The 9542-nt window shown below is 38.4% G+C and overlaps 1 long non-coding RNA gene across 1 annotated transcript in view; it reads right to left on the bottom strand.

Moving 5' to 3' along the window:
• Window positions 1–975: 975 nt before the first annotated feature.
• LOC110129987 (uncharacterized) overlaps window positions 976–9542 on the bottom strand; it is a 107500-nt gene continuing 98933 nt past the window's right edge. Inside the window, exon 4 of the long non-coding RNA XR_011483294.1 lies at window positions 976–1157. This is a non-coding gene — a long non-coding RNA (uncharacterized lncRNA). The remainder of the gene's footprint in view (window positions 1158–9542) is intronic.

Genomic DNA, 9542 nt, shown 5'->3' with positions numbered 1-9542 from the left:
CCTCACACTCTCCTGATTTTTCTCTAGTCTTAATTTCTCAACGTTCTTTTATGACTCCTCTTTCATTGTCTATCTTCATGTTGGAAAGCCCCAACCTTCTGTTTGGCCCTAGTGATTTTCTCTTTTAGTATCTACTGGATACATGTCCTTATCTAATTCACTCTAAAGTTCACAATCAACTACAGAATAGATATAAAGTCAAGAAGAGGAGATTAAAATGTCACTTTGGTACTGATTTTTAATATATTTATACTGGAGAATATGGTTGAGTCACAGATAACTGGGCTTGCTAATATTTTAGTGACTATCCCATTCAGAGATAGTTACATTTAGACAACCACAGGTTTCTCCCAAAGCAAATAGACTTTTGAAAAACTCACAATATGAAAGATTAGAAAATGCATATTCTCTGAAGGTAGACATCCCCAAAAGATACAGGAAATTAATTAACTGTGAATAGTGGATTCTGTCTTCCAAAATGACCAATTAGTTATGTCAACCCTCTTCCCCTGGGGAACAGTGACTAAGAGAACAGTAAGAAGTCAGGACTGGGACACTGATGGCAGTTGGGCTTCCCTTGTAGCTCAGTCAGTAAAGAATCTTCCTGTAGTGCAGGAGACCCGGGTTTGATCCCTGGGTCAGGAAGATCCCCTGGAGAAGTAAATGGCAACCCACTCCAGTATTCTTGCCTGGAGAATCCCATGGACAGAGGAGCCTGGAAGGCTACAGTCCACAGGCTTGCAAGAGTTGGACGCAACATACCAATTTACTTTAATGACTTTCCACTATATCTCCAGCTTCAACCTCTTCCCTGAGATTCAGATTTACATGTCCACCCACCTCCCCAGCCTCTCTGCCTGAAAGTCTAACAAGCATTTCAAACTCAACATGTCTAATAGAGAACTTGAGTTTTTCATTATCCTCTTCACTTCTGGGTTAGTTTGCTAGGTTTGCTTGGGTATTGCTATGCCATAATACAATGCCATAGGCTGGGAGGCTTAAACAATAGAAATTTATTTCCTCACAGCTCTGGAAGCTGGAAATCTAAGATCAAGGTGCCAGCCGGGTTGGTTTCTCCATGGCTTGCAGACAGCTCCTTCTTGTTTACTTCACATCCCCTTTCTCTGCACACATGCATCCCTGATGTCTTTCTCTTCCTATAAGACCACAAGCCATATTAGATTAGAGCCTGTCTTATGAACTTATTTAACCTTAATTTCCTCTTTAAAGGCCCTATCTCCAACTACAGTCACACTGGGAATTAGGGTTTCCAAACAGAAACTGGGAGAAAGACAGAATCCAGTCCATTAACAACGTGCTTCCACAATCTGGCCCCCATTTCAGGAAATGGCACTACCATTGACCAGTTGCCAAAATTTTAAGAATAGTGCAGGACATATCCAGCACATTAGCAAGTTATTAACACCATTTCCATATCCCACCACCTCCATTACAGACTCCAGATTCAACCATTATCTTCAGCTCAGTTCAATCGCTCAGTTGTGTCCGACTCTTTGCGACCCCATGAATCGCAGCACGCCAGGCCTCCCTGTCCATCACCAACTCCCAGAGTTTACTCAAACTCATGTCCATCAAGTCGGTGATGCCATCCAGCCATCTCATCCTCCGTCATCCCCTTCTCCTCTTGCCCCCAATCCCTCCCAGCATCAGGGTCTTTTCCAATGAGTCAACTCTTTGCATCAGGTGGCCAAAGTACTGGAGTTTCAGCTTCAGCATCAGTCCTTCCAATGAACACCCAGGACTGATCTCCTTTAGGATGGACTGGTTGGATCTCCTTGCAATCCAAGGGACTCTCAAGAGTCTTCTTCAACACCACAGTTCAAAAGCATCAATTTTTCAGTGCTCAGCTTTCTTCACAGTCTGATTCTCACATTCATACTTGACCACTGGAAAAACCATAGCCTTGACTAGACGGACTTTTGTTGGCAATGTAATGTCTCTGCTTTTTAATATGCTATCTAGGTTGGTCATAACTTTCCTTCCAAGGAGTAAGTGTCTTTTAATTTCATGGCTGCAGTCACCATCTGCAGTGATTTTGGAGCCCAAAAAAATAAAGTCTGCCACTGTTTCCACTGTTTCCCCATCTATTTCCCATGAAGTAATGGAACCAGATGCCATGATCTTAACCATTATCTTATACCTGCTCCATTGAGACAGTCTCCTAACTGGTTTTCCTGCTTCCTTTCTCGCCTTTCCTGCTTCCTTTCTTGCCCTGCCATAGTCTATTTTCCATATATCCATCAGAGGTATCTTTAAAAGTCAGTCAGATATTACTGCTTCTCTGATTTGAACACTCCCATGGCTTCTCATTACTCTAGAATAAAACCCAGTATAGTCTCTGACTCACCATGATCTATCCCTTACCTCGCTGTCCTTACTGCACATCACGCTTCCCTACCGTTCCCTCAACTTCAGTCACTTTGGCCTCCTTGATTTTCTTAAAGCAGGAAAAGCTCATTTCTGTGTCACAACCATTGCAATGTGGTGGTCCTTGTCCTTCTGCCTGGAATTCTGTAGGATTTTTTCTGTTTTCCCCTTTTAATTTTATTTATATCTCTACAACTGTATCTTCCCTAATAGAATCTTCCTTGACTTCCTTATTTATAATACACCTCCCCCCCACCATGACTCTCCACTCCCTTACCCTCCTCTATTTTCCCTCAAAGCATTTATGACTACCTGAACCTACAGTGGATTTGTATTTGTTAGTTGTTTACTATTAGTCTTTTCTATTAGACTGCAAGCTTCAAGAAGCTTCTTGTTCTCCACTGTACTGAGAACAGTTCTTTAGCACAAAACAGAAAATTTGATCATGCTACTTGCTTTCTTAAGTGCTCCAGCATCTGACTTCTCACCCAGTTAAAATCTTAGCATTTTATGTGGTATATAATAAAGTCTTCCTACTCTTCAGTTTCACCTCTAGCTACTCTCACCATGCAGCCTGAGCTCCAGCCCCTAATAACCTTTTCAAGACCAGAGTCATGCTCACTCATCTTGGAATGTTTGACCTCTAGCATAGTACCTGGCACAAAATGGCTACAAAGCAACTGACATGAAGTGGCAGGGATTATTATATAAAGCAGCATAAAGTGTCTGCATTTTACATTTAACTGGTTTGCTACTATGTTGATAAAATGGTGATAATAAAATTATCACTACCAATCCCACAGGTTTATTGCTTTTTAAAAAAAATCAAATTCATTAATATTTATGAAACACCTGCTATGTGCCTGGCACCATCCCAGATGGTGGGAATACATTAGTGAGTAGATCAGATGAAGATTTCAGCCTTCATGAAATTTACGCTCTAGTAAAGGGAATATATTTGAACATATACACACACACACACATACACACACACACACACCCCAAGTGCAACAGAGAACTAAATCAAGAAAGAAGGGTGAAGAGTATCTGGTGCAATGAATATCACATTTCACATCTGGTGGTCAGGGAAGTCCTTACAAGGATGATGACATTTGAACAGAGACTCGAAAGTGTTGAGGGAACAAGCCAGGTAGGAGTTTCTGGGGAAAGAACATTCCCTTCAGAGGACACAACAAAGGCAAAGGCCCTGAAACAAGGGCACGGTCTACAGAGCTCAAGGCTCTGTGGTGTCTAAGTGTCGGTAAATATAAAAGGATCAAATCATACGTGTGCTCCCAGACCACAATTGAATTGAAGGTGGGAGGAGAAGGGAACCACAGAGGATGAGATGATTGGATGGTATCACCGACTCAATGGATATGAGTTTCAGTAAACTCCGGGAGTTGGTGATGGACAGGGAGGCCTGGCGTGCTGCAGTCCATGGGGTCACAGAGAGTGGGACACAACTGAGCGACTGAACTGAACTGATGATAAATTTAATAAATAACAAAGCATCTCTGGATAATTCCCCAGTATTTGGAAACTAAATAACACTTCTAACCACCCCACGGATCAAAGAAGAAGTTAAAGGGAAAATTAGAAAGTACTTTAAACTGAATGAAATTGAAAACACAAAATATCCAAATTTTGTGAAATTTGTGGAACTAAAACACCTATATTAGAAAAGAACAAAAGTTTGAAATTAATGACTTCAGCTTCTGCCTAAGAAGCCAAAAAAATAAAAGCATATAAAACTCCCCAAAGTAAGGAGAATAAAATATACTGATAAAGATCAGAGTAGAAAATAATGAAATAGAAAATACAAAAAAGAGAGAGAGAGAGAGAAACAATTAAAAGGAAAACTTACTCTTCAGGAAATCAATAAAACTGATAAACCTCTCACAAGCAAGATCAGAAAAAGAAGACACAAACTACCAATATCAGCAAGGAGAGAAGTTACATGACAAATTCTACTGGTATTAAAAGAAAAATAAAGAAGTATTATGAACAACTTTATGCCAAAGAATGCAACTAAACCTGCTGAAACATACAAATTTCTGGAATAGTGTGAGCTACCATAGCTTATTCAAAAAAGAACAGATAATGAGTAGCCCTATATCCATGGTTCAAGATGGTGGAGTAGAAAGACATGTGCTCATCTCCTCCTGCAAGAGCACCGAAATCAAATCTGTTTTTAAATGTCATCTATTAAAGTTGAATGAAAACCCTTTCCACAAAGAAACATCTAGGACCAGAGGATTTCATTAGTGAATTCCACCAAACATTTAAGCAAAGTATAATACCTATTCTAAACAAATTCTTCTACAAAATTTAACAGGAGGGAAATTAAAAGATGCTTGCTCCTTGTAAAAAAGTTATGACTAACCTAAACAGCATAGTAAAAAGCAGAGACATCACTTTGCCAACAAAGGTCCATATAGTCAAAGCTATGGTTTTTCCAATAGTCATGTATGGATATGAGAGGTGGACCATAAAGAAGGCTGAGGCTGAAGAATTGATGCTTTCTAACTGTGGTGCTGGAGAAGACTCTAGAGAGTTCCTTGCACAGCAGGAAGATCAAACCAGTTAATCCTAAAGGAAATCAAACTTGAATTGAATGTTCATTGGAAGAACTGATGCTGAAGCTGAAGCTCCAATACTTTGGCCATCTGATGCAAAGAGCCAACTCACTGGAAAAAGACCCTGATGCTGGGAAAGATTGAGGGCAGGAGGAAAAGGGGGCAACAGAGGATGAGATGGTTGGATGGCATCATTGACTCAATGAACATGAGTTTGAGCAAGCTCCGGGAGATTTTGAGGGACAGGAAGCCTGGCATGCTACAGTTCATGAGGTCACAGAGAGTAGGACACGACTTAATGACTAAACAACAGTACTTTGCAACTCATTCTCTGAGACCGGCATTATCTCATACCAAAACCATGCAAAGATAGTAATGAAAACTAAAGCTCTTGTGAGAATAGATGTAAAAATTCTTAACAAAACTTTAGCAAGTTGACTGTGACCATATATAAAAAAGGTAATAGCTCAGGGTCAAGAAGGGGTTTATCCTAGATGTACAGTGTTATTAATAGAAAAAGAGCAAGGAGGCCCAGGTGCCTAGACTAAATGAGTCATGAAAATGAGCTAAGATCTGAGAAGAGGAACTAGATCATGAAAGCCACAGCATAGGTTCTAGATCACTTGACTTAATTGGTTTTAGTGGCCCTAAGCTGAATGCACAATACTAATGGTGAGAATTTGAGACCCTTTTAATAGGCATAAAAGGAAGATTCGGGGGGAGAGTGAATACCAGACAGAACTGTCAACCTCAATATAAAGCCTTAGACTTTAAATCTGAGAAGCTATTACAGAAGAGTGATATAATATCATGGCTTGACTCTGTTTTAATAATCTATTTTGTTGAGAACATATTTTAGTAGAGTAAGGTTAGACACAAGTAAACCAAATCATAACATGTAAATGAACATATTTTATAAATTATAAGTCAAATATTGTGATAACTTAGTCATTTCTTAGCACATCATGTCTGACATATTCTGCTCTACATATATTTCTTACAAAGAATAGATTTTTAATCAAACACATTTTTATAGGGAGGGCTCACAGAGAAATGTGGGAACCTTGCTTGGTTGTGGGGTGATCCCTGAAGTACAATGGTGTTCACCAAACCCTTTTACTACACATGCCTCAGTTTTATTGTCATAAACAAAATGTAATGTTTAATGGTAGGACCTTAGAATAATATGACATTCCTAATGTCATGGTCCTGACTTGACTGTGATGCCAGAAATACACAATATTTAACATTTTCCCAAAGCACTGGTCTCCCCTGGATCAGCCATCTGCAGTCCTTGTCTTCCTGACTGATGGTATCTTACAGGATTTAACTCCTGCGTGTGTCAGAGTAAGCCTGAAGAAGCTTCCTCTACTACGAGGCACAACAGGGTGTCAAGTTTCCAAGGCATAAAGATAGATATTAGATATGGTATTTACTTGCAGTGACTGGAGACAACTTAAAACTCCCAGAAAGTGAAAAACTAGAAAGACCAAGGAAGAAGAGCCAAAAACATAAGCAGATTAATGAAACCAAGGATCAAGTCCAAGATGTAAAGCACCAGTGGGTGACAAGTTCATGTCCAGAACAGCTAGAATCAGAATTTTTGTTCAATGTGGTGGATATGGAACAAAAAATAGAGTTTTCTTTTACAAAAGATCTGGGATATGCTCAGGGGTAGAATGGCCATTTAAAAACATATATAATACAACACATGCCTAATTTTTTGTTCAAGATAATAATGATTTAGTTTGTTTCAGCACTCCTAACAGAATAATACAATGGTGAGAGTACTAAGTCCCCTCACAGCTGGACAGGGAAGATTTTTTTGGAAGAAGTAAATACCAGGTAGAGAATTATCAACATCATCCACACGTAAGTCAGTTCTGCTGACATGAAAATGTTTTTCACAGGTAGTCTTTGCAGTTTCTATTTAGCACACAGGCCTTCTACCTGGGAAAGTCCAGCTTGGTGATGACATTTCGGTCCAGCTCACAAAGTTACCTGTGCTTCAGGGTAATGTTTTTTAAAGCTGAACATTATTTGGAAAACAAAAGTGATGAGCCAACTAACCCACACATGTCATATTGAAATCTTAGGAGGAAATTACTGCCTACAAAACACATATACATACGCACACAACCACTTTTTAACATTTTTGAGTTTCACCAAGTTCTATTTAGTTGACTTCGGAATGTTTGAAACATATTGAAAATTTCTGAGAAATTTTGTTTCAATAATTTTCTTATAGAAATGTTCGGGAAATAAAAATGTTTTATTTTATTCATTTACATATTCACTCAGTAAGCAAATGCTGAAATGTATCCTCAATACTTAGCATTCAGCTTATAACAATGAAAAATTGTGGTTCATGTACTCAAGGACTTTAGTGAAGAATAGGAGCATAAGTAAGTAGCTATAATTCAAAGAGACAAGGTGATCAAAGAAGTATAAACAAAGTACGTGGGGTTAAAGAGAAGGAAGTGTCTAATTGCCAGGGTCTTCGAAGAGCAACAGAAAGAGTTATATAAAATTTCAATCTTCATGGATTAGAAAGAATTTATGAAGGTGAGAAGCAGAAAGCATGACATTTCAAGCAGAGAGAATAAAACCTGAAGGTACAAAAGAGCATGTGAAGCCTTATGCCTTATTGAAGAGCCTTCTACCTTTCGTACCCCCAATACCTAGCACCTAACTAGTCATTAATTTCAGCCTACTGATCTTGTGATTGAGAATGAAAATGTTGTGATCATTTTGTGCTTATTATGAAATTTTGATAATGACTATAATGACAAAACAGGATCATGCTATAGAACTTGATCAAAGTGTCCATGTGGCTATGTTAACCAGTTATTTACTACCACAATCAGCCTGCTTGCATTTTCCATTTTCAAACCCTTCAGTGTCCTCTGAGAAAGTACAGTATCAAATTTCACACACACAACCAAATTGTTCCAAAATAAATCAGGAGAGTAAGAGAGATGATAGAATAAAGAAAATTAGTACAAACTAAGATTGGACTAATTCTATTATGTATACCCAACTATATGTTCTATAGTTAAAATAAAAACAATTTATCACTAGACTAAAAATAAACAGAATGTACAGCCCAGAAGTAGAAGCTATTAGATATAGCATCATGACAGTCAATAAAGGAGACACCATTAATCAAAGAGAAAGTGAAGCTTTGGCCAATAACTGCTGTCTGAGTGATTAGTTAGCAATTTGGAAAAAATCTATTTAGAACCTTATTTCATTTCACTCAACCAAAACAAATTGTAGAAAAATTAAGGAAGTAAATATAAAAAATCAATATGTATATCTATGGCTGATTCATGTTGATATTTGGCAGAAACCAACAAAATTCTGTAAAGCAATTATCCTTCAATTAAAAAATAAATAAAATTTTTTAAAAAGGAATAAAGCATAAAAAATCAGAAATTAGTTGGAAGAAAGAAGCAACATGAATATTTATCAAGTGTCTAGAGGCAAAACAATTTACTAAGCTTAAAAATAATAAAAGACATAAGGGAGAGCATGAAAGATTACACTATGTGAAAATACAAAACTTCATATACAAATTCTGAAAATCATGAGCTTAGTATCAAGTTGTAGAAATGCCTACAGAACATACTAAAAGCATTAACATCTTTATAGTATTAGGAGCTTACATAACTTGACCAAAAACTCCACATAAAAAGGGAGGGATAAAATACTTTAAAAATTTAAAATTGTTGCTGTTGTTTAGTAGCTAACTGTCTGACTCTTTGGGACCCCATGGACTACAGCACACCAGGCTTCCCTGTCTTTCACTATCTCCCAGAGTTTCCTCAAACTTATGTCCATTGAGTCGCTGATGCCATCCAACCATTTCATCCTCTATTGCCCCCTTCAGCTTCAGCATCAGTCCTCCCAATGAATATTCAGGGTTGATTTCCTTTAGGCTTGATCTTCTTTCTGTCCAAAGGACTCTCAAGTGTCTTCTCCAACACCACAGTTTGAAAGCATCAATTCTTCATCCCTCAGCCTTCTTTACAGTCCAACTTTCAAGTCCATACATGACTACTGGAAAAATCAGAGCTTTGACTATATGAACCTCTGTTGGCAAAGTGATGTCTCTGCTTTTTGCTGCCTAGATCTGTAATAGCTTTTCTTTTAAGAAGTGCCTTTTGATTTCATGGCTGAAGTCACTGTCCACAGTGATTCTGGAGCCCAAGAAAATACCTGTTATTGTTTTCATTTTTTCCCCATTTATTTGCCATGAAATGATGAAACCAGATGCCATGATCTTAGTTGTTTGAATGTTGAGTTTCAAGCCAGCTTTTTCACTCTCCTTTTATTCTCATTAAGAGGCTCTTTGGACTTCCCCTGGTGGCTCAGATGGTAAAGAATCCGCCTGCAATGTGGGAGACCTGGTTCGATCCCTGGGTTGGGAAGATCCCCTGGAGAAGGAAACGGCTAACCACCCCAGTATTCTGGCCTGGAGAATCCCATGGACAGAAGAGTCTGGCTGGTTACATTTGTGACCACAGGGTCACAAAGAGTCGGACACGACTAAGCGACTTTTACTACTTTCAA

This window comes from Odocoileus virginianus, chromosome 24 (assembly GCF_023699985.2).
Source record: "Odocoileus virginianus isolate 20LAN1187 ecotype Illinois chromosome 24, Ovbor_1.2, whole genome shotgun sequence".
In the NCBI taxonomy this organism is placed as follows: domain Eukaryota; kingdom Metazoa; phylum Chordata; class Mammalia; order Artiodactyla; family Cervidae; genus Odocoileus; species Odocoileus virginianus.
Note: the sequence above shows the minus strand (reverse complement) of the source record. Positions and strands in the feature narration are given on the sequence as shown.